This window comes from Hyperolius riggenbachi, chromosome 8 (genome assembly GCF_040937935.1).
Source record: "Hyperolius riggenbachi isolate aHypRig1 chromosome 8, aHypRig1.pri, whole genome shotgun sequence".
Taxonomy (NCBI): domain Eukaryota; kingdom Metazoa; phylum Chordata; class Amphibia; order Anura; family Hyperoliidae; genus Hyperolius; species Hyperolius riggenbachi.
This window is the reverse complement of record NC_090653.1, coordinates 67,197,731-67,223,321: the sequence shown is the minus strand read 5'-3', so window position 1 is coordinate 67,223,321 and position 25,591 is coordinate 67,197,731. Positions and strand designations below refer to the sequence as shown.

Sequence of the window (25,591 nt, the reverse complement as noted above, 5' to 3'; positions counted from 1 at the left end):
ACAAAAAAAAGCAGGCATTAACTATAAAATAAAAAACACTTAAAGTGGATCTGAAATAAAAACTTTTACTTATTGCATAATTGTGTTCCTTTCATATAGTTTGTAGGGCATTCCTCAAGGCAAATACTGCTCTCATTGTATCACAGGAATAAATCATATACTGTTGACACTGTTTGCAGCCAGATTTGCTGTGTAAACTATCTAAACTTTAGATAAGATACATAGAAAAGTTAAGGTGGCCATACACTGGTCGATTTGCCATCAGATTCGACCAACAGATAGATCCCTCTCTGATCGAATCTGATCAGAGAGGGATCGTATGGCTACCTTTACTGCAAACAGATTGTGAATCGATTTCAGCCTGAAACCGATCACAATCTGTGGAGCTAACGCCCCCCCCCCCCCTGCATACATTACCTGTTCCGGCTGGCGCGAGTCCCCTGGTCCCCGCTGTCTTCTTCTCCGCTCCGGGCTCCAGACCGTTCCTGCAGCTACTGAACTTCCTGTCCAGGGGAAGTTTAACCAGTAGAGGGCGCTCTACTGTTTAAACTTCCTACCGGGATAGGAAGTTCTGTGTAGCTGCAGCCGGTCCGGAACCCAGCGCGGAAAGAAGACAGCGGGGACCAGGGGACTCGCGCCCACTGGAACAGGTAATGTATACCCGCTGTATTGCGTCGGTCGTCGGGCATTCGACGCCGCTATCGAAGCACTCCCGACCCGCCGGCGATCGAGAAAAATCTTCCGCACGGACAGATTGACGGGGACAATCAATTTCGGACGTAAATCGATCGTTCTGTCAGCGGTGTGCGCGGCGATTTCACATCCGATTCCATCACTGTGATCGAATCGGCCGTATATCGGCAGGAAAATCGTTAGGTGTATGGGCCCCTTTACTTGTTATAGTTAGTTTTTCATCTCGGATTTGCTTTAAGGAAGAAAATACTGGTATCACTGAATTTTAAGGCCTGGGGCCAACTAGAGCTGTTCCAGCAGCGATTTGTGCTTTCTAGGAATCGCCAGAAATTCAAAAAGCACTAGGATAATAAAAGCCAATGGCAGGGATTTGCCAAAATCACAATCACAGTGTCTCCAGCTTTAGATATATTTCAGTCAGGGAATGCTGGGGTAAAAACCGTGTTCCATGAAATCGCTACAGAAATCTATAGGTTTTAAGTAGCAAAATCACTCTCAAAAACAAACAAAAAAAAAAAAACCGGTTTTGAGAGCGATCTGTGATCTCTACTGGGCCCCAAGCCTAAAACTTAACAATGCAAAGAAACACAGCTTTAAACCAAGGCAAATTTCATTTGAGCAGTACAAGATAGACTGAGTGCACTTGTTTTGGGTACTACACTAGTTCTGAAGACCTTGCTTTTGTATGCTCCGTTGTTGAGAGGGCAATTCTAGCATTGGTAGCCAGAAATGCTACCACCTTAAAGAAGAACTCCAACCATCCAATTCAATTTTGTGTTTGGAGAACGTGAGACAGGGTGACATCACAGTAATAATGGGACCTGGATTTGACTAAAGGGAGATACTTGTCTATTACTTGTGGTAGTGACCGGGTCACTGAGAACAGGATGTCAGGTGACATAACTTTAATCAAAACACTAATGGCAATAAAAACTCTTTTAGATTAGTGCTGAAAAGGAGAGAACCAACATATTTTGTTTGAGTTCCCTTTAAGAAAATCTCTCATGTCCAATGTCAGTGGTGGCCACTGAGATCATAGGCAGAGGGTGTATCTGTCCAATGAAGTTACATACCACAGGACGCTGGACAGCTGGAACTGTGTCTCATGCTCTCTTTCAACTCCTTTCAACCAAAAAGATGGCTGCCCCCATGAAATCACAAACAATGGCCTTTTCTTTTAAAAGAGGGTGGGTAAGAGACTATATTACCCATCTATTTTAATTAACATAACTAATGTAACTTAATGACAGTATGTTTGTTTAGGCTGAGGTTCCCCTTTAAGGTTATGGCCCATTCCCTTTCTAACCAAAAGAAAACTAAGATGTGTTGGCTGAGGTTACACTTTAAAGGGGACCTTAACTGAGAGGGATACTGGTATTTTTAACCAGTTTACATCCTAACTACAGTATATTCACGTCATTGCAAGTGGCTCCTGAAAGCCACCTGACGCAAATATAAGTCACTTTGATTTAATGAGCACAGCAGGCGTGCTAGCACGCTCCTGGGCTCATTAACTCCCCTCCCCCTAACTACACTATACCGGCTTCCCTGCCATGGGGTCCGCGATCTCCCCACCACCCGCTCGATCCCCTGTAATTACACCCCCCTCCATGCTGCGATTGGGCAGGGCAGGATTACAATGTAAAAATCTTTACCGGACCTTGTTTCTGCGGCGATCGCGATCCTCTCCCTGCAGTACCGCGGTCAGCCTCACTATGCTGAATGAATCAGGTCCCGGCTTGATGACGTCATCAAGCTGGGACCCGATTCGTTCAGCATAGTGAGGCTGACAGCGGTACTGCATGGAGGAGATAGCGATCACCGGTGGAACAAGGTCAGGTGAGAGTTTGTGACTTGTAATGCTTCCCTGCACCTATCTCTGCAGGAGGGGGGGGGGGGGGGGGGGAGGCACCTGGCATGTGGGTGGTATTTTAACCTCTTGACGACCAGCTAACGCCGATCGGCGTAAGCTGGTCGTCTCCGGGTTACCATGGAGGCCTTTCCATGTCAGTTCACGGAGGGTGTCTCCGTGAACAGCCGGAGAGCCGCCGATCGCGGCTCGCCGGCAAAATGTAAACACGCGGGGAAGAAATCCCGCTGTTTACATCATACGGCGCTACTGCGCAGCAGCGCAGTAGGGCAGATCGGCGATCCCCGGCCTCTGATTGGCCGGGGATCGCCGGCATCTGATAGGCGGAAGCCTATCCTTCAATGCGCAGGACGGAACTCCGTCCTGCGCATTACGGAGAGAGGGAGGGAGGTAAGGAGGCAGAGGGCGGAAATGGCTGCGGAGGGGGGCTTTGAGGAGCCCCCCCCCCCCCCGCAAAACGCAGATGGCCGGCGGCGATCAGACCCCCCTGGCAGGACATCCCCCCTAGTGGGGAAAAAAGGGGGGGGGGGGGGGGGAGTCTGATCGCCCTGGCATAATACTGATCTGTGCTGCGGGCTGGAGAGCCCACGCAGCACAGATCAGGCAAATCACCCCTGGTCGGCAAGTGGTTAAAGGTCCACACACCTGGTTATCCCCATGGTGGGGGTACTACGTAACACACAGTTCGCAATCCATGGGGGAGGGATACAGGGGCATACACCTGGCTATCCATGGGGGGGGGGGATTGAAAACCAAACCTGGCCAACTATGGGGGGGGGGGGGGGATAAATGGCCATGTCAGGCTAATTCAGGTGGGGAGGGGGTATACACAGGCACATCTGGCTACCTGGGGCCCGGGAGGGGTACATCTAGCCAACTAAGGGGGGGGGGGGGGGGGGTTATACAGGAACACATCTGGCTAACTAGGGGTGGTGAGGGGATAAAAAAGAGCCACATAATTGCAGGTAAAGCCAGGGATACAAAATGGAAAATAAACACCTTTATTTTTAAATATTATATTGTCGCCATACATTGTACTAGGATTATAATTTAAATGTTGTAATAACCAGGACAAAAGGGCAAATCAAATGTGTGGGTTTATCTACAGTAGCTCTTACTTTAAAACTATAATGGCTTAAAACTGAGAAATAACTTTTTTACATTTTTCTCATGTTATTCTCTTTAAAATGCTTATAAAGTAAAATAATTCTTAGCAAAAAGTATCACCCAAAGAAAAGTCTAATTGGTGGCAAAAAAAACAAGGTATAGATCATTTATGTGTGATAAGTATTGCTAAAGTTATTGGCTAATGAACGTGAGGAGTGTGAAATGCAAAAAAATTGCTCTGGTTTTTAAGGGGGAATAACCCAGGGACGCGAAGTGGTTAAAGGAAAAATCCATATACCGTACTTCTCAGTTTAGGTTCCCTTTAAGTATGCAGAGAGCTTAGACAACAATTTCACTAAATATTACTGGCTTGATCATGAAACAGGAATACATTTTGTAATTTATAACTTAACTACTAATTGTGCTTCTCAGGAGAGCATACAAATGGACACCAGAACAGAGAGATATGAAGGCTGCCATTTGTATCCCTTTTTAAACAATACAAATTGCCTGGCTGTCCTGCTGACCTTGTGCCAACAATATGTTATGCCAAAGGCCCTGAATAATCATGCAGATGAGAGGTTTCTGACTGAAGTCTGACTAGATTAATCACATGCTTGTTTCAGGTACGCGATTCTGACACTACTGCAGCCAAAGAGATCAGCAGGAAAGCCAGGCAACTGGTAATGTTTAAAAGGAAATAGGTATGGAAGCCTCCATATCCCTATAAGTGGTATAAACAATGCAATTTTCTGACAGATGTACTGTCAGATTGATTATTTCCAATCAATTTTTCACAGAAGTGAACAGAAAAATCGATCGGAAATCAGATCGGACAGGTTGGAAATAATCGATCTGACAGTAAATCCGTCAAAAAATTGCATAGTGTGTACCTAGCACCAGTTCAGGGATCCTTTGAAAGCTATCCTGAGTTTAGAATCAAGTTAAATATTCAAGAGTTTAATTGAACCCATTATTTTCTGCATAGCAATCAGTCAGATACTAGCTGGCACTGTAAACCGACAATTTAGAGATGTAGCTTGAATCTGACAGGTTACAATGTGTACTGCTAGCTACACACAATGAGATTTTCTGGCAGATTTACTGTCAGATCGATTACAGATCCGATATGATTTCCGATCGATTTTCCATTCACTTCTATGGAAAATCAATCAGAGATCAGACGTGTTGGAAATAATCGATCTGAGAGTAAATCTGCCAGAAAATCTCATCGTGTGTACGTAGCATTAATGCAGAAACCTAAGGTAGCTCCTTCCCCATCAAAAGTCACAGCAACCAGATCTCTCCTGTGATTACCCACGCCACACTGAGGAAAGGGCAAAGTAGGTACAGTTGCTACTGGTAACAGCGAGTCTGATTTTTTTCCCCTCTCAGATATATTGGGACATGAGACATCACAGTTTCCTAGTCATTGATAGACTATGACCCCTAAGAAAAGATTTAGAATACAAAATGGCTGCCTCTAATCTCAATATTAAGCAACTGCTGAGGGTGCTGGGGGAAAAAAATAATAATATTAATAAGGCTTATATCAGTTAGATGTGGACATGTATTCTGCAGGCAGCCAACGGTGACATCACAGGCCGACTAATGGCCGGGAGCTGGGAGGTGAAAGGTGACTTTGTTCTGGAAGATGAGAGATTTGGCTGGCAGCCATGGCTGGGCAGTGGCTAAGAAGGTATCAGTTACCAGCCCGGAAGAGCGAGCTCTGCGCCGTGCAATGTGTGCTACAGCTGTACTGCTGAGCAGCACCACGGCTAAAAAAAGCGGGCTTGCTCGTCGGCTGCCACAGGAAGACCGCTGGCAGTCAGCTGTGACAATGCACTGAGCGCCAGAGAGATTACAGCGGCTGAGTACAAAGTGTCGGCAGCGACATGCTAGACTGAGGGGGGGAAAGTTTACACATACGGCAAGGTATGGAACTCTGCAGCAATCCTACCACTGCAGTTCTGCGTATCACTCAATTCACTCTACTGATCAACACATCCGTACAAAGAGAAACTAATGCACAGAAGGCAGTAACCCACAGCAAGCCATCCCAATCCAGAATATGCTCTATGTAAAGCAAGGAACGTTATGTGCTGTGAGTTACATTGCTTACTGAAGAAACAGGAGCCTGGTAACGTGCTGAATGCAAGCACAGATAAATGTCTGCCTTTATTACCAAATGCACAGCCTGTTGGGGTTGGCCACTGTCACCTCGTGTTGATTTGGCACTGAAAATTAACCCAGTGACACTAACCCCAACTTGGCTAACATGCAGGCGCTGAAGAAGTCAAACATTAAAGTTAAAAAAGGGATTAAAAGAGAACTCCAGATGTGCTAAATGAAAGTATCCACTTAGTTATATTGGCAAAGAGTATCGCAGTGAACATACTGTATTAGATACCCGTGCCTGCATTTGGGAAGCTTAATTGCTATTGCACTACGGGCAGCTGAACCAATCAGTAGTTGGCTTTGACATGGACGGCAGGTCTGCTGGTCTGTACTTTTGTCGGAAGTCTGACTGGATTAGCAGCATGCTTGTTTCAGGTGTCAGACACTTCTGCAGGAAGAGAGATCAGCAGGACAACCAGGCAACTGGTATTATTTAAAAGGAAATAAATATGGCAACCTCCATATCCCTCTCACTTCAGGTGTACTTTATACTTTGTATGAGCCATTGCCCTAATAGGTGTTGGCAATTTGGCCATATTTTGACCTGCTTGCTGTCTTTGTGAGGAAGTCCTGAGTAAGGTTACCTCAATGGACAACTACAACTGCTAGAGTATATGGAGGGGGTGGAGCAATGGCTGCTTAGGGCTCTTTCACATTAGGGCAGATTTTGTGCGTTAACGCAAACAGCTAACGTTTGCGTTAACAAAGGTAAGATGAAAGTCCATAGACTTTCATTTTACCTGTCATACCCGACGCTGCGTTTCGATGCGTTGCGGTTCCGACGCACCCGGGCGCAGTTTTTCATCCAACGCACCCGCGAGCCGGCGTTTTCCGTCGGGTTTAAATTACCAGCTACCGCCGCTGATTGCGTCGCACCGCAGACACCCGACGACACGCCGCAGGCAGACAACACGTGCAGGAGAATGGCTCCTGCACGCGTTGTCTAATGTGAAAGAGCCCTTAGACAACTATTAGGGAGAAGTTACAATCATTCAACTGTACCTAGAGTCCTGAATATCAATCTACTGCAGCACATATTCAAATTATTAGACATAAAAACAGTGCTGCTTGTTATGGATAGACATGCAAATAATCTGCTACCCTCCACACACGATATGCACCTGGACGTTTTCCCTTGCCTCATTACCTCAGCTATACATATCTCTTATTACCTTAGGTCATAAGGCATTATATGGTTTGGACTATGCTACATACAATGTTAAAGGGAACTTGAAGCGAGTAAAATTATTTAAAATAAACACATGACATACTGTAGCTGCAAATGAATATTACTTACTAACCTCACTGTCAGTTCCACTCAGAAGCTCAACATTTTCTTCCTACAGTGATCCCTTCCAGTTCAGACAATATTTTGTCAGAACTGAAATAAACCAGTTGCTGTCAGTTATAGATCAGCAGCTGTCAGTCACAACTGAATGTGCAAGGTAATGCCCATGTTTCCCTATGGCTCAAGTGGGCGATATTACAGTTTAACAGTGTGTTGACCAGGAAGCTGTTATGGGGTAATGACCATTTTTAAAATGGAGGACGGAGAATTCCATTAATCACAGTGGACAAATGGGACGCAGGAGAGGAGAAAGAGATTGAGGAGTAGACTACACAGAAGGTAAGTATGACCTGTGTATGGTTATTTTGATTTTCAGTTCAGGTTCTTTCTAAGTCTGGCACTAAACTGTCTGGTTTGCACTGTAGTCAATGTAGATCCTGCATTGTCTGGAGTATACTGTACACATTGTAAGGCCTGGCATTGTATTGCTTGGTGTACAGGGCCCATTCACACTAGAAATCGCAAAACGCTAGCACTTTGCTCCAGTGATTTTACCACGATTAGCGCAGTAAAAATCACTGGACACTTCTGCGATTTCAGTGCAATCGCGCTCAGTGCTTTATAAGCACTGTACTGCGATCGCTCCAAAAACGCTACAGGTGACGAGTTTGCGATTGGCGCTAATCGGGGCAGTGAGAACACTGCCATAGGGTAGAATAGCACTAGCGCTTTGGCGATTAGCGGGAATTGCCTTCTAATCGCCCGAGTGTGAATGAGCCCACAATGCAGAGCAAAGTATTGCAATGGCCCCAGAATACTGCACATTATCACAGGGTTTGCCACTGTACAGACTGGTATATACAAAGCAGGTGCCCATCATTATACTGATTACTGGACGCTGCACAGTGTAATGGTGTCCACACCATACAAATGAAAAATGTAAAGTTTTTTTTTTTTTCATTCATTCGAGAAATCTGATTGAATTTACCGTTTGTATTCGATATAAGAAGATTGGTAGTGTTGAATTCTTCTGATCAATTTATATGAAAATTGAATAGTGTAGAGTAGATTGACAATTTCTTGATGATCAATTTTTTTTCTAAGTTTTCAAGCAATCTTATCATAATTGAGGAAAATGTAATGTTTGTGGTACATTTGTCAGATTTTTGTTTTCAAATGTTGCAGTCAGAAAAATTGATTGCAATTATAGAATTGAAAAGATATTTAAAAAAATTGTATGGTGTGTGGCCACCTTGAGGTTTATAACTGTAGAACTTGCAATATATCTGCAATACTGCATGTATGGGGCTTGGCACAGTAGTGCAGAATGAAGCGTGTGGGACAATGCAAGGCCTAGTATTATTTTAACTGGTGCCAAAGTACCAAGTGAGGCCAGGAATTGAACAGTCTGCAACGTGTGTAAAGTTTTGTATTGCACAGAATGGCATTCAAACGAAAAAAATGCTCAATGTTATAACAACTGGTGTACATTGTACAGTGTAATGCCGGGTGCTGTGCAGAATCTTGTACATTTTATGCACAGTACAGATACAAGCCACTAGTATTGTACTGACTGGTGTATACTGCAAAAACAAGACAATGCAAAGGCCTGGGTGCACATGACCATGCAAAGGAATAATGTTATACTGACTGGTGTACACTGCACAGACTGGTGCATATAGGACAATGCAGAAGCCTATAATTATACTGACTGGAGTATACTGCACAGACTGCTGTATACAGGACAATGTAGAGGCCTAGTATTATACTGACTGGTGCATGCAAGACAATGGAGGCCTAGCAGGATACTGACTGGTGTATACTGCACAATGCATGCATAGGCCTAGTAGTATACTGACTGGCGTATACAGGATAATGCATAGGCCTAGTATACTGACTGGTGTATACAGGACAATGCAGAGGCCTAGTATTATACTAACTGGTGTATACTGCACAGACTGGTGCATACAGGACAATGCATGCATAGGCCTAGTAGTATACTCACTGGCATATACAGGATAATGCAGAGGCCTAGTATATTGACTGGTGTATGCAGGACAATGCAGAGGCCTGTATTATACTAACTGGTGTATACTGCACAGACTGGTGCAGAGAGGGCAATGCAGAGGCCTAGTATTCTAATGAATGGTGTATACTGCACAGACTGGTGTATACAGTGCATACAGGACAATGCAGAGGCCTAATACTGACTGGTGTACACTGCACAGACTGGTGTATACAGGACAATGCAGAGACCTAGTATTATACTGACTGGTGCATACAGTACAATGCATAGGCCTAGAAGTAATACTGACTGGTGTACACTGCACAAACTGGTGTATACAGGACAATGCAGGGCCTAGCATTATACTGACTGGTGTATACAGGACAATGCAGAGGCCTAGCATATACAGACTGGTGTATACAGGACAATGCAGAGGCCTAGTATTATAATGACTGGTGTATACAGGACAATGCAGAGGTCTAGTATTATACTGACTGGTGTATACAGGACAATGAAGAGGCCTAGTATTATACCTAGGCAGCACGGTGGCGTAGTGGTTAGCTCTCTCGCCTTGCAGCGCTGGGTCCCTGGTTCGAATCCCAGCCAGGGCACTATCTGCAAAGAGTTTGTATGTTCTCTCCGTGTCTGCGTGGGTTTCCTCTGGGCACTCCGGTTTCCTCCCACATTCCAAAAACATATGGATAAGTTAATTGGCTCCCACTAAAAATTGGCCCTAGACTACAGTACTTACACTACATAATATAGATATATGGCAATGGTAGGGATTAGACTGTGAGCTCCTTTGAGGGACAGTTAGTGACAAGACAATATATATATACACTGTACAGCGCTGCGTAATATGTCGGCGCTATATAAATACTAAAATAATAATAATAATACCTACTGGTGTATACAGGACAATGCAGAGGCCTGGTATTATACTGACTGGTGTATTAAGGACAATTCAAAGGCCTAGTATTATAATGACTGGTGTATACAGGACAATGCAGAGGTCTAGTATTATACTGACTGGTGTATACAGGACAAGGCAGAGGCCTAGTATTATACCTACTGGTGTATACAGGACAATGCAGAGGCCTAGTATTATACTGACTGGTGTATACAGGACAATGCAGAGGCCTAGTATTATACTGACTGGTGTATACAGGACAATGCAGAGGCCTAGTATTATACTGACTGGTGTATACAGGGCAATGCATAGGCCTAGCATTATATTGACTGGTGTATACAGGACAACGCATAGCGCTAGCATTATACTGACTAGTGTATACAGGACAATGCAGAGGTCTAGCATATACAGACTGGTGTATACAGGACAATGCAGAAGCCTAGTATTATACTGACTGGTGTATACTGCACAAACTGGTGTTTACAGGACAATGCAGAGTCCTAGTATTATACTGACTAGTGTATACAGGACAATGCAGAGGCCTATTGTTATACTGACTGGTGTATACAGGAAAATGCAGAGGTCTAGTATTATACTGACTGGTGTATACAGGACAATGCAGAAGCCTAGTATTATACTGACTGGTGTATACTGCACAAACTGGTGTTTACAGGACAATGCAGAGGCCTAGTATTATACTGACTAGTGTATATAGGACAATGCAGAGGCCTATTGTTATACTGACTGGTGTATACAGGAAAATGCAGAGGTCTAGTATTATACTGACTGGTGTATACAGGACAATGCAGAGGCCTAGTATTATACCTACTGGTGTATACAGGACAATGCAGAGGCCTAGTATTATACAGACTGGTGTATACAGGACAATGCAGGGCCTAGCATTATACTGACTGGTGTATACAGGACAATGCAGAGGCCTAGTATTATACAGACTGGTGTATACAGGACAATGCAGGGCCTAGCATTATACTGACTGGTGTATACAGGACAATGCAGAGACCTAGCATATACAGACTGGTGTATACCGTACAGCATTGTACAGACTGGTGTACACTGGACAGAACGGGCCTAGCACGGACGTAGAGCAGGAAATACTCATGCCTGTGGCAGTGAGATGGTTACACTGTCAGAGCCAGCTCTGAGAAACAAACAGAAAACACATTCCCCCTCCTCCTCTTTGAAGAACCCAGACACAGATTCTTTCCCCTCATGCAGCAGCCCTGCAAGCTGCAAACTATCACAGGGAAGAAGAGGAGGGGTAAATCCCACTGCACAGGAGAGGACAGCCCTTCCCTCTACCAGACAGGAACCACAGCTCCTCAGTCCAAGCATCCTACTCAGTTCAGGTTTATGGATAGGAACCAGACACAGAACAGGGGAATCAGGGGAAGGATTCCCTCCCTGTCATCACACTCACAGCATAGTGAAGTCAGTGAAATAAACTACAAGCTAGAATCAAGAAAATCCCCTTCTCTTACTTCACCACACAATGTACATTACAGAAGGATTTAACCTGATCTGCCTCTTAAGACACGGCTCACGGCCTCATCCTTATAGCCAGGAGCACTTCTCAAAATGTCACTGGCGCTGCAACCAGATCGGTGGCAATACTCAGGCTGTCTATGAACGAACATAGGAGTGTGAAAATTAATAAAGAAGCCAGAAATACATTTTTAGAAGCCAGTAGCATTGACAATTCGAGTAAAACGTACTCGCTCCCCAACACCTGGGATTTGTACAGCCTTAAAGGACAACTGAGGTGACGTGACACAATGAGATAGACGTGTATGTACAGTGCCAAGCACACAAATACCTATGCTACATTTCTTTTTTTCTTTCTCTGCCTGAAAGAGCTAAACAGGAATGCAAGTGACCGTTTCTCTCCGGTTCGGGACCGGGTCAGACTATAGCATAACCCTCCTAGATAAGTAATTACAGCCATGAAATACTTTCCTGTCAGTAAATGACTTCCTGAAGTAGGAAAGAGATGAAAAGGGTCAATAATTCATAGATTTGAGCTCTGGCATACGTCAATGAAGGCGTCATTGGGCAGAGACAATCAAACAGTAAAAACTTAAAAACTAGATTTAAATATAAAATAAAAAAACTGCGATATCTAAAAAAAAAAGTCATTTTTAGGAGAAGGAGAGTAGATACATTTTTTTCTCATCAGTTTATTTTCACCTCGGATGTCCTTTAACCACTTCCAGATCATGCTGATTGAAATAGAAGCCGTTTGGAACCTGTTATTCCTGCCAGGGCGTAATTTCAATCATCCCCGTTGCACGCTCCCAACGCAGCTCACGGCCCTGCTGTCAGTATGACGGCAGAGCTGTGTGAGCCGATCAGGAGCGGATTTCATTGGCTCCGGACCCTGTGATAGCTGTGAGCCAATACCATTGGCTTATATTGATGAACAGGGTCAGGAGTCAATGAAAGCAGCGCCTGTCTAGCGCACAGAGCTCTGCCGTCATAGCGACAGCAGAGTGAGAGGCCTTCGGCAATAGGTGAGCGACGGGTCCGTGCAGCGATTCCTTGGTAAGTGTCATTATTGGTTACCAGCAATCTCTGGTCCTTAAAAGGACCACTATTGCGAAAAAAGTAAGCAGTTCAAAGCTGACAGAACTGACAGGTTTTAGATTAGTCCATCTCATCATGGGGAATTCTCCAGCTTTTCTTTGATTTCAATAGCATTTCCTGAACGGCAGTTGCTAAGTCTAACTGCCAAAATAGTGTGCAAGTGAGTAGGGAGGCTGGCTGGTATGTTACTGTTTTGGTAGTTAAACTGCCATTCAGGTGCTTCTGAAAACAAAGAAAACCCTGAGAATCCCACATGAAGAGATGGATTAGTCCAAAACCTGTCGGTTCTGTCAGCTTTTAACTGCTTACTTTTTTCACGATAGTGGTCCTTTAAGAGGCCAGAGACTGCTGGTACGCAATGGGTTAAGGTGGCCACTAATGATAAAATTTGCCGAATGATCATTTACAAACAATTCTTCGTATGAATGTTTAAAACAATCGTTTAGGACCACTAATGGACAAAAATCTTCTAACCAATCTGATCAGACTAATGAAATCGATCTGATTTTCTGCATTAACGCAGTATAATCGGCATCTCACTGACCATCCCTACTAGTGACACAACTACACATCAGGCTTTATTCTTACAGCAGAGAGGTTATTTATAAAAGATTCCTGTGTACACATCAGATATACAGTCACAATCAGATATGTATATCTGACTTTATAATTATGGTGACTGCTTTATTGCAGCATTACAAATATCTTTTTTGATTGGTTTATTTCATTTTTGTGGCCTAAGCACTGCTGTTACTGTACATATAAGTTATTTATGATGACGATTATCCGAGAAATAGAACATTTTATCATATTTTCTCTTAATTATAGTTCAGATTAGTAGTGCATTTTTTCCCCAACTCCAGGTACCGAAAATTGCTCCAACTCAGATTTCTCAACTCCACGGCTCTGTCTGAGCCAATAAAATTGTCAAATCAGATGGTCAATTGAACAGGAAAAAAATGTAATGTATGGGCACCTTTTGTCTCTACTCACCAAGTTATCAGTGACCTGATCGGGTACATCCAGTGCTTTCATATAAAAATGTATTAAAAACACGTTCAATAAAATTATACTGCAAAATATTTGATTTTGCAACACAAAGATCCCAAAACTTCAGACAAAAGCTGTCAATGTCCACCCTATTGTCCTAAAGAGAGCCCGAGCTGGGGGGCTGAGCGGCCGCTCCTGTGGGCAGAAATGGCCCACTGTCACTTTCGTGACCTCTGGGTCACGACGCTGGAATGAGAGATTCATTCATTCACAGTGTGCAGGGAGTGGCAGGGGGCGTGGTCAGGGAAAGAAAGCTGTCCAATGGCAGCTCTGGAAACCCTGCAGGATCGCCCCTGGTGGGCGTTTTTAACAGGGAATCTCTCTCCCACATGTTTACCTCAGAGATAGCTGCAACAAATATTGTTACTTATCTCGGGGAGCTATAGTGCGGTAGTGGAGGCGCAGAGAGCGGCGGTGTGGGGAAACAGAGGCATGTCATGAGGCAGAGAACATGCCTCTGTGTCCCATCTGCCCCCCAAAAAAACACCTCAGGTTCTCTTTAATTTGACATACTGGCTCCAGATTTCGATAATTATTAGTGCACTCCCGTTGTAAGGTTAAACCTCATCAATAAGGATTGCTATGCTTTAGAGAACTCATAGAAAAGCTTGTTATCAGTTTTAACAGCTGATAAACTTGTAAGGCTTTGGTTTGCTGGCCATTATGTACTAAACCAGAAAGTCATCACAGCAAATCAGAACCTTACAAATCTATCAGCTGAGCACATGCTTCTCCATGACTTCTCCTAAGCATTGCCATCCCTACAAATCAATGATCTATTCTTATAGAAGAATGTTACCACATGTAAAACGAGGGACTACCTAAAGTATCCATTCAAAGTATTTTCACTGTTTACCCTAAGGGCTGGTTCACACGGGCGTCTGCTGAGCTTTTGCTTGGCATTGCGTTCAAACGCCAGCGTTTAAAAGCTAGCTTTTGAAAAGCATTCAAGGCTAGCAGTTCTGGTCTCTGCTATTGTTTCCTCGCGTTTACCGCCTCTGAAAGCAGCATGTTGCTTTTGAGACTAGACGCAACGCTGGGATCTACTGGCAAAAGCCAGCTCTAACTTGCATGGGATGGCAGTAGATCCCAAAAAACGCTGCGTCTGAAACGCTGCGTTAAACGCCACAAAAACGCCCGTCTGAACCAGCCCTAACTATGCAGATTTGGCAAGATTCTACAATCAAGATTGTATCATTAATGGGCACCTTAAAGTGTAACTGTTGGGCATAAAATCAAAAATCAATTCTTTATTTTTATCTGGTTAACAAGTAATAAGGATGCTAACCAGGCAATCCAAAAGTTAAAATCACTATTACTTTTTTTTTGTTGTTAAAAAGGACTCCGAGCACCTCTCATGGGCATGCCTTTAAAGGGAAGGTTCAAGCAAAATAAAATGAGCTTCACTTACCTGTGGCTTCTACCAGCCCCATTCACTCACTGCTGCTCCAGTCCCCCGCTGGCAGCTTTCTGACCTCGGAGGTCGGCGGGACGCATTGCGTACATTTTTACGCATTCCCGCTAGTGCAGGAACATTAACACATACATTTTTACGCATTACTGGTTCAATGCGTAAAAATTTACGCGTTGAACCAGTAACGCGTAAAAATGTATTTGTTAATGTTCCTGCACTAGCGGGAATGCGTAAAAATGTACGCAATGCGTCCCGCCGACCTCCGAGGTCGGCATGCTGCCAGCGGGGGACTGGAGCAGCAGTGAGTGACTACGAGGGCACAGGATGGCTGCATGGGGCTGGTAGAAGCCCCAGGTAAGTGAAGCTCATTTTTTTATTTTGCTCGGACATTCCCTTTAAGCCAGACGACTTCCAACAAAGTCATGCTATGACCCTTCTGGAGAAACCTCTTGCAATGGCCATGCGTTTCACTTCCTCTTCCTGCTTCATTCAGTAATGCACTTCTCTAACAGAGAAGACAGGGGTGACCCGGAAGTTATAACATAGCCAAGATGGCAGCCGCGATATTCAAATGAAAATTGAACGATAACTATTTGATCTTGCTTTTGCAGTGCTGGTCGGAGTCAAGGCATGCCCATTAGAGGTGCTCGGAGTCCCTTTAAATCATTCCCCAGTTTACCTGACTCTTATTTGGTACACACAAAATTTGGTACGCAAAAAGGAAGTTGCAGGGCATGCTGGGTTGTCCTTTTGTGCTTCTCTATTTCCCCTCAGACTTAACTAATGCAGCCTGATTTGCTGAAGCCCCTTTCCCTCCTGTTTTCCCCTCCCACACCTCTGTTCCTCTCCGATTGGCCAGTATTTCTCATGCAGAGTCAATGCACTTTCTATAGTGAAGGGCGGGCAAAGCAGATAGAAGAGTAGGGCAGGAAATGACATCAGGATTGGCTTCAAAAAGCCACACTTAAAATTGGAAATGCTAAGACGGATTTTCTCTTCTTTTACTGTAGAAAAATCACTAAAATCAAAACGTGGACAGTGCAATACATAAGTTATGTAAGTAGAGCAAGTATTTATCTACTTATGTGTTTGTTTTTTTTCTGAGATAGTATGGCTGACAGCTCATCTTTAAAGCAAAACCCATTTGGCCAGTAGTGATGTGGTCCATACATGGATGATTCCCTTCTCCTGGAAGAAAAACAAAATCAATAAAACAGCAGAGGCTGTGAAACTCTTTTAAAACCATCAGCCAGGCTCCAGAGCTCATTAGACAATTAACAGGGGTCAGACTGCCACGTCCATTGCCTCCTTTTCAAATGTCTCACATTCTGTAATCACCCATAGTAAGATCCCTCATCTTTACACCAACAGATGTATATATCCTTAATAAAATTTACTCAGCTGACATGATCCTTAGTAGTTTGAAGCACTTCTGAAGACAGTTGCACTGCGAGCTTCATGGTTGTTAAATTAAGCTGTTAAAATATGAAGTAGGCCAAAACTGTTACAATATGCTGTGTACAGAAGACAGAACGGTGATAATCTGTTCTCTGTGTTCCGGCGCTGAAACAGATTTCTTGCCGTGTCTTTCAAAACCCAGCTGACCTAATAAAACAGACTGGTAAACAGCCACAAGGCAGGCTGGTACACGGGATGTCCAAGCAGCAATGAAAGGAGTCCTCCAACAGCAGCGGTTATATGGTGACCTGGTGTTACCAGCTGAAGGTTAAAGACATGGTGTCTACACAGCAGATGAAGACATGACCTAGCAAGCCCTGCCTGCCTGCTGCGTAAAGAATTATTCCAATCTAGTGATCCCAAAATAAGGTTTCAGTGGTAGCAATACCCCCACTATGGCAGTGTATATAACCCCCCCCCCCCCCCCCCAAGCATTTGACACACACTATAGTTCCCAAGTAGCAAAAATACGCATCATGTTGTACCTTGCACAGGGTCAGCGTACCAGGGTTCGAATCCTGGCTCAAGCCAGAACATGAAACAGTAAGAAGCCTTTGGGCAAAGCTCCCTAACGAACCTTTTCGCCCGTGGAGAGCTCCCTAAGTGACTGCAGCTCTAAAGTACTTTGAGTCCGCTTGGACTCAAGGACCTGGCCAGTGCACAGGAGTAGCTGACAGGCAGTGAATACACCACCTTTACTCTCCCATCTGAAAGAGCCCTTAGGGATTGTTCACACTATCAGCGTTTGCTGAAATTTTTAAGCACTGGCGATTATGCAAATCGCCCTAAAAGCTCGTGTAGTGATTTCCTATGACAGTGGTCACATGTAAGCGTTTCGATTTTATTGAATTGGCAATTGCGCTACATGTACCATTTTCTGAGCACTTTGGCTCAATGGAAGGTATAGGGAAAATCGCAAAGTGCTTGAAAAAATGCTTTGTATATTGATTTCCCGGGCACTTTTATGACTAAATTCATTGTATTTATTCATTTTCGGGTTAAAGAGTCAACTTCCTGACTAACGTCAGGAAGTGAAAGAAAAAAATCATTGCAGAGCAAAAGCGCTTTTCGAATACCCTGAAATTACTTTTCAATAATCTTGGCCTATGGAGGTAGGCACTGGAGACTATCTTTCTCTCTCACTTCTTCCCCCCCCCCCTTTTTTTTTTTTCTCTTCTCCCTTTCTTCCTTTCTAATCTACTTCAACCTTTGGTATAGTCCAAGCAATACTGGCCAATTCCAAGAAGTATACAATATGTCCGGTTGCTTCCTGATATCTGCCGAATATCCTATTATACACACCTGTCCTTCATACATTGTGTAGCATATGTGAATGTACTGCTCAAGACAACCAAAACTATCATACGGTATACTGGCCTTGACTGTTTATACACTGTACCAATGCAGTTATTTCCTTTATTACAACAACTGTTCCTTAGGGTACCTGTGTGTACTTGTTTGTACAGGTTTTTTTTGTAAACTCAAAATTGAATTGTTAAGAAAAGCGCTTTTCTAAGCTAAAAAATCCAGGGCTGTGGAGTCTGAGTCGGAGCCATTTTGGGTACCTGGAGTTGGAGATTTCATAAGCTGAGGAGTCTGAGTCGGGAGGTGGGTAATTTTTGTACAAAACCCACAGCCCTGGTAAGTATTAGATCAAGGAGTCGGCGTTGAGGAGTCGGAGCCATTTTGGGCACCTGGAGTTGGGGGTTTCATAAACTGAGGAGTCGTAGTTGGAAAATTTTTGTACCGACTCCACAGTCCTCAAAAGAAAAAAAAAAAAAAATATCGCAGGGAAAAGCTCTTCAAAAATAAAAGTATAAATCGTTCAGCGCTTGTGATCTATAATGTGAACAAAGCCTTACAGTATTATAAAATATCATCATCTAAGCATATATGGGGAATTTCCCAGTCTAGACATAAGAACATGATTGGCTAATGACGTCTGGATCCCTATAGGCTGTTAAGCCGCATCTACACATGTAGATGCGTCTCCGATCCTTCTTATCAATCGAGCCGCTGATGCGGCTCGATTGATAAGATCCAACAGGACGGATCTTGCTTCCGCCGATTCCCTGCTCGCTCCCCGCGAGGGGACAATGGCAGGGAATCGAGCGGAAGATAAGCGTCGCCGGCGGGGACGAGCGGGGAATCGAATGCGGGGCACGCACGGGGACGCGGAAGAGGCGATCCGGCGGCTAATCGAGCCGCCGGATCGCAGCCTCATCTACGCGTGTAGATAAAGCTTAAGAGACCTTTAAGACTGGCCTGGTCATGCCGGAGTGGGCGGGTGACTAATGATGATGAACTGATCTCTCTGCTGACTCGCTGTGTTATGAGCATAAAGGTGAAACAGGAAATGGGATGGGGAGAGGGGCACCAGACCCTCCATGCACACCAATGCTTCAGCCACAGAGCACAACTATAGAGCTATATATACACAATCACAAATACTTGTAAAACCTAAACCACCCACATACTCTAAAGCTACATACGCACAGGGGACAATTGTCCCCCGTTGCATGCATACACGCGACCAAGGAGCTGTCAGGGAGCGACAGCTGTCCACACGTCTCGCCAGAAAGGCAGAGACGCGGCGGAAGCGGTTTGTGAATGGAGCATCCCCTGGCCGGATGCTCCATTCACTCGCGTAGGTCTCCTGTCGCTAGCCCGCATACACACGCGGGACTACCGACAGTTGCGGCGAACTTGCGGCGACAGCTGTAGCCGGCGATTGAACATGTCAATCGCCTGGCGACAGCTCAGACGGGTGACGGTTCGGGGCGCGCGCGTCATACACACGGGCGAACTGTCGCCGCAACACGCGTGTGCCATGTGGTTGCGACGACGGCCGTACCCCGTGTGTATGAGCCTTAAAAGTGCCACAAAATGATCTGCAGTCTGGCTGCATGGTTAATCTCCACCAGCTTTGTGATAATACAGGTTCACTTTAAAGTGCATCTCTGGTCACAGATATAACAGTACAGCATAGCTGTCCATGTTGCCAGGCTGAAACACAAATATTGTATTATTGTTACAAATGGTATTCACTGTATTCAGACTTTTTCATGCAAAAACTACTATGAAAATTCTCTCTATCCCACCCCTGTCCTCAATCCTAGCTTAGCATTGACTGTGTCAGAGCAATGCAACTCTAGATTCACCTCTGAGTGGTATTTCTTGCCTAAATGATTCTCGTCACTTTATTTCCGGGTCTAATAAATCCTTAATACATAATTACCGTAACGATTACCATAAGGCACCGTCAGACTAAAGATCACCAATAATCATACCCATCGTTTTGGGTAGCAATCTCACGCAAGTACAAATGTTCTGCTATTAGGGCTCACACCCACTAGCAGCCTTTTCTAAGCGCTAGGGATTTGAAAAAGCGCTTGCTAACGCAATGCTATGGGGAATTTTTATAAAAAAATCACATCGCTCAAGTGGGAGGGATCACACCCGTAGCTTTACATTAGCAAGAGCTTTTAAGATCTCAAAGCGCTCAGAAAATAACTCCTAGATTGTAAGCCTTTGGCAGGGCCCTCTTCCCTTGTGTATCATACATGACTGTGTGCACTTTACCCAGAATTTGGAACTTGTTACCACTACCACTCCAGTTTATGATCTGGCATTGTACTACTGTCTGCATTGTGTTGTGTATCTTTTTGCTATTACCTGTATTGTTGTATTTATTGTCTATTACCTGTATTGTTCTGTCACCCCTGTTATCATTGTCTGTAACCTTATTTATTGTACAGCGCTGCGTAATATGTTGGCGCTATATAAATCTAATAAATAATAATAATAGTGGGTTCCGGGCCTTAGATGATATGGCTTTTGTGGCTATAGCAGTAAGATTGTGGCTGGGAGACCTCATGGAGAAGCATGTGATCAGATTGGTCAGGTGATGGATATGCAAATCTCTAAATTTGCTAGTCATGATCACGAGCTAAAGCAGGATTTGATCACAGCAAATCACAGCTTTGTAAATCTATCAGCTGATGGGAGAAAAATAAATAAAAATCACATGCTTCTCCATGAGTTCTCCTAGACGAGACCACTCTACTGCTCATCTTCCCCCTCACTTCTCCATAGTACAGAATGGGCTTCAATATACCGGAGAATTTTGACACCAATTTTTTTTTGAGATTGCGTTAAGGTGGCCATACATTATCGATTTTGCCGCCTGACTGTCCACATGAAAATCGGTGCCGCACATTAACATTTTATGGGACAGCAGACAGGCAGTGATACAAGGACAATTCACGAGAGGTTCCATACAGAAATTGATTGGGAATTGGCCTATGGTGAAAGGGAGGCGGTTTGTCTGAGGGTTAATTATTTACCTGATGTGATGTAACAGACACAGGTGAAGCTCTGCCCCCTTCCACAGGAACGCAGTGGCGACCATATTTACAAAGTCTGCCGAAGCTTTTTCGGCGACCTCCACCTGTGCTGCCACCAATTAGGCCACAGCTGTCAAGCCAGGTGCAGGCTGCGGCAATGCAGATAGGGGGGCCAGAGCCTTGGCAGACATTTTGAAAAAAAATGCCACACCCGCAATTCCAATGGGGGCAAAATGGTCACCTGGCTGAATGGTGAAGTATGGCGGATCAGGAACTTATTTAACCCTGAAAGCCCCACCCCACTCCCCTGTACAGTGAAGACAGAGCCTGGCATAACAGGCTCTGTCTTTTACTTCAAATACTCTTAATACACTGGAGGGAACCTGCCCATCGGTGAACAACTTTGGATAGTAAAGCTATGGGGGGAAAAAAGAAAAAAAAAAATACAGTTGTCCTCAGGTATCCTTGGAAACAATAAGTAAGCAATGCAGCCATTGTAACCATAACCACATAAGTGCACTTCAGGAAAAACACAAAAATGCCTATTTTTAAACATGCAGGTGTGAACCAGATCTAAAGAACAATACATTTATTTCTGCTGTCCTCAAATATAAACAAGTTGTAGAGAAAACCGAGGACAAGGTATTGTGCAAGCGATCAATGCCTAGGAAAGGGCAGCATTAGCTCTGGGACTGGCTGTCCCCAGGAAACACAAAGACATGGCATGTATGTTTATCATACAGCAGCTGCAAGCTACGTCCCAGACATCCAATTATCTCCAGTGCTCACGTGTGTATTACACATCAGGTCATGACTGCAGACAAAATGAGTCACCAAAGAGCGCCCAGGTACGCTCTTCCTCACCGCTGACATGTGAATCAGGAAGCTGCAGTCACATGACCCCAGCAAGGAAGAGGTTAAGAGCAAAGTGCCTGCAAATTGCACAAGGCTGCCATGCAACAGTTAACCAGCGGGGAGGGGGTGTGAAGTTTAGGAGAGGAATGTTGTCTGGTACATAGTTTGTGAGGCCGCACATTCACTAGCATTTAGCAGGAGCCCTGGGAACTGAACAGAACAGATCTGTCTTTCTGACCCTACATCCAGCTCTTACTGCTACCTCCGCAAAAGCTCACAGCCCTGCCAGCGTTACTGCAGTCTGCAGGCCAGACTTTCTATTCCAAGTGTCAGAAGATGACAACCAGCAAAATAGCCACTAGTATTTTATACCATACACCAAGCAGAAGCAGGGTATGCATAAAAAGTCCCAGCATACACCACTGCCCCATCATAAGTCAAAAGTTTAACACAGAAGTTCAGGCGGTATTAAGCTCATCCCTGGGAACAGATTGAAAAATGCTAATACATTTAGTAATCAGTGCTCTTAAATATGTATAAATGCTGAAAAATCCTGTTTGAGGTCCCTTTTAGGTCAGGGCCACACTTATTTGAATCGCATGAGTTTTAGAAAACGCATGAAAAAACAAACAAACCATAAGGGCCCGTTCACACTGCACGCGTTTCCAGCCGCGTTTTGGAAACGCGTGCAGGAGGCTGACACGCATGACATCAGACAGTGCATAGAGTGCACTGTCTGATGTTCACACTGCATGCGTTCCGGACCTGTGCAGTCCGGGAACGCATGCTGCACGCAGATTTTGCCAAAACGCGTGGCTGTCCCATTCACTTTTCAGTGATGGGAACAGCCACGCAACGCACACAAACGCGGATGGCCATGCGTTCGTCCGCGTTGCGGTCCGCACGCGTTCCGCACGCATGGCCATCCGCATTTGTGATCTGAACGGGCCCTAATGATAGTCTGTGGGTCTCACAAAAAACGCATTGGTTTTTAGATGCATTTTTAAAACGCTCAACAAGTTCATTCTTTCATGCATACAATGCTTTCCTATGGTGAAAAAACGTTTCTGATGCGTTTTTGCCCAAATAAGGTAAAAAGTAATTTGAAAATTAACGCCAATAGAAACGCATGAAAACGCATACACAAAAACCGCAAATGCAGGAAAAACGCAAAAACCGTCCATAGCAGAAAACTGATGATTTTCTGCATGGACAAGTGTGACCTTAGCCTAACATCATTTCACTGTACTTTCCCCTGCCACTGCGGCCATTAAAGACTATGAGACATGCCACGCTGTTTGCGATTGAAGTGCTATGGGCGGCGCAGAAGAAAAGCACAAGTACTGCAGCGTTACCCTGACGTGCACCGGAAGTCGTGCGTTAACGTTTTAGTATTCTTCGGACGCACTGCGGCTATAACGCACACAGACTTTTCGGCTGCGGTGCGGCTGTTCCAAATCAAAGCTCCCATACACTATGATGGTCGTTATCACCGCGCATCACAACACATTGGTTACTCATGCTCACGTACCCACTTCGCAAGATAGCAGAAACAATCACTCATAGCAGGAAAAATCATGCAAAAAGTTGCAACGTTGGTACGAGACTTGACATATCTGTTCTAATCCAGGCAGCATTTCTCAGTTTGTCCCCTTCAACGTAATCTTCACATATTTTTTTTTCACGCTGCACACAACCCTCCCGTAATTTCCAGAGAAAAACGAGTAAGCCATGCTTATTGTGGAAGTGGAGGAGCAGACTAGGTCTCCCCTGGAGGGAGGGTTTTCCAAGATCCACTGCTAATGCCCTTTGACCTCTGACATAATCTGTCCTCTGCTGGAGAGAAAAAAGGAGACAGACAAAGATCAGAAAACAAGCACCACACGCCCAGCCAGTGGCTCTCACCAGCTGCTCCATTATGAGGTACAGGCCAGTAAGAGGCCGACTTTCACAGGATAAACACACACAGGCATGAAAGGTTACTGGCTATGGAGGATCTGGTGTCACACAGCTATCTGCGTGTACATAAGAGCAGGCGGATTGGACAAATGGTCAGCTACAGGTTATGATACTCAATTCAAAGCCCTAGATTAGGCATGGATTTTTTTTTTTAAATATGCATTTAATAGAGCAGTATATTAAATTGTGCAAAATAAATTAAGAAAAAATACAGTTGTTCCCAGAAAAAGGGGGGGGGGGGGAAATACGCTTTATTTGTTAGATCCTCATCACCTTAGTAAAGAGTACCTCCAGTGTATTTTTGTAAGTGGCTAATCGTATCCTTTAGATTGTAAGCTCACAAGGGCAGGACTCCTTCACCCTTTTTTGCCTTGGAATGTGTTACACACCTATTCAAATTACTTTTTCACTGAATTTTGTATGTTTATATTGCCATCCAACAGCTTAGAGAGGACCTGAACTCTTGCACAGGACTGAAGAAATTCATGGAGAAATGCACCCTGTATGTATTTAGAGAGGTTATCCTGTTTAATTCACCATCATTTGTGTCAAATCACAAATTGTAATATGATCACATGACTGCCATGGCAGATAAGCCCGTTTGAAAGCACAGGAGGTTGACAATATGTCAGCTTCCATGAATCAGGAAGTAGAAACAGTGCAGATTTATTTTATAATTTATATCAGCTGTAACAAAGAAATGTTTTTCTGTAAAGGTTATTAGGCTGTTGTGTAGCTTTTAGAGCAGAGAGGACGTTCTGAGTTCAGGTCTGCTTTAAGCACATTTCCAGTTATAAAGGTTACCATTAACAGCATTTATTTTTAAATAAATATAGACTGGAGGCAGTCTTAAAGAGGAACTCCAGTGAAAATAATGTAATAAAAAGTGCTTAATTTTTACAATAATTGTGTATAAATGATTTAGTCAGTGTTTGCCCATTGTAAAATCTTTCCTCTCCCTGATTTACAGTCTGACATTTATCACATGGTGACATTTTTACTGCTGGCAAGTGATGTCAGTGGAAGGAGATGCTGCTTGCTTTTTTGGCAGTTGGAAACAGCTGTTATTTCCCATAATGCAACAGGGCTCCCACAGTGTGATGTCAGAACTATGGTGCGGACATCACACCATCACACATACAGAGCCCCCTGATGATCAGTTTGTGAAAGGGAAAAGATTTCTCATGGGAAAGGGGGCATCAGCTACTGATTGGGAGGAAGTTCAATTATTGGTTATGCTTTTATTTAAGTATCTAAGGGTGCATACACATACAATTTTGATTGGCCTATAATTGGGCAATTTTACCACTTCAATGTAGTAAGGAGAAGAAGAATAATGAGGGCCAACAGATTGCCAATAAAATAAACAGATTGTGTAGGTTCTCATACTACATGGAAGTGGTAAAAATGGCCAATGATGGTACAATTTTACCATTTCCATGTGATATGAAAACTTACCTGCACAATCTGTTCAGAGTAATTAAAATTTGTCGGTCCTCATACTACACAGGAGTGGTAAAATTGGGCTGTGAATGGCCCTCAAAAGAAGTGTTTAATGCTGGGTACACACGGTACGATCTTCCGACCCGATCGTTTTTTCCACTCAATTCCGCACTGGATTCTCTTATCTTCGCTCGTTTTTCTTATCTTTTTCCATTCACTTCTATGAGAAATTGAGCGCAGAATCGATCGGGAGTAATAGCGGACATGAGGGATTTTATCGGATGCATCTATCGCACTGAAAATCGTACCGTGTGTACCCAGCAGACCATACTAGATCCATAAAGATAAGCAGGTCAGCTCAGCAATTGGCGTGGTTTAAAAATAAATAAATAAAAAAAAAAAAAATACACCTAC

General features: G+C 44.1%; 1 protein-coding gene across 6 annotated transcripts in view; it reads right to left on the bottom strand.

Moving 5' to 3' along the window:
- Positions 1–25,591, bottom strand: part of BICRA (BRD4 interacting chromatin remodeling complex associated protein) — a 187,249-nt gene that overhangs the window by 44,953 nt on the left and 116,705 nt on the right. The gene's annotated exons all lie outside the window — the stretch shown is intronic.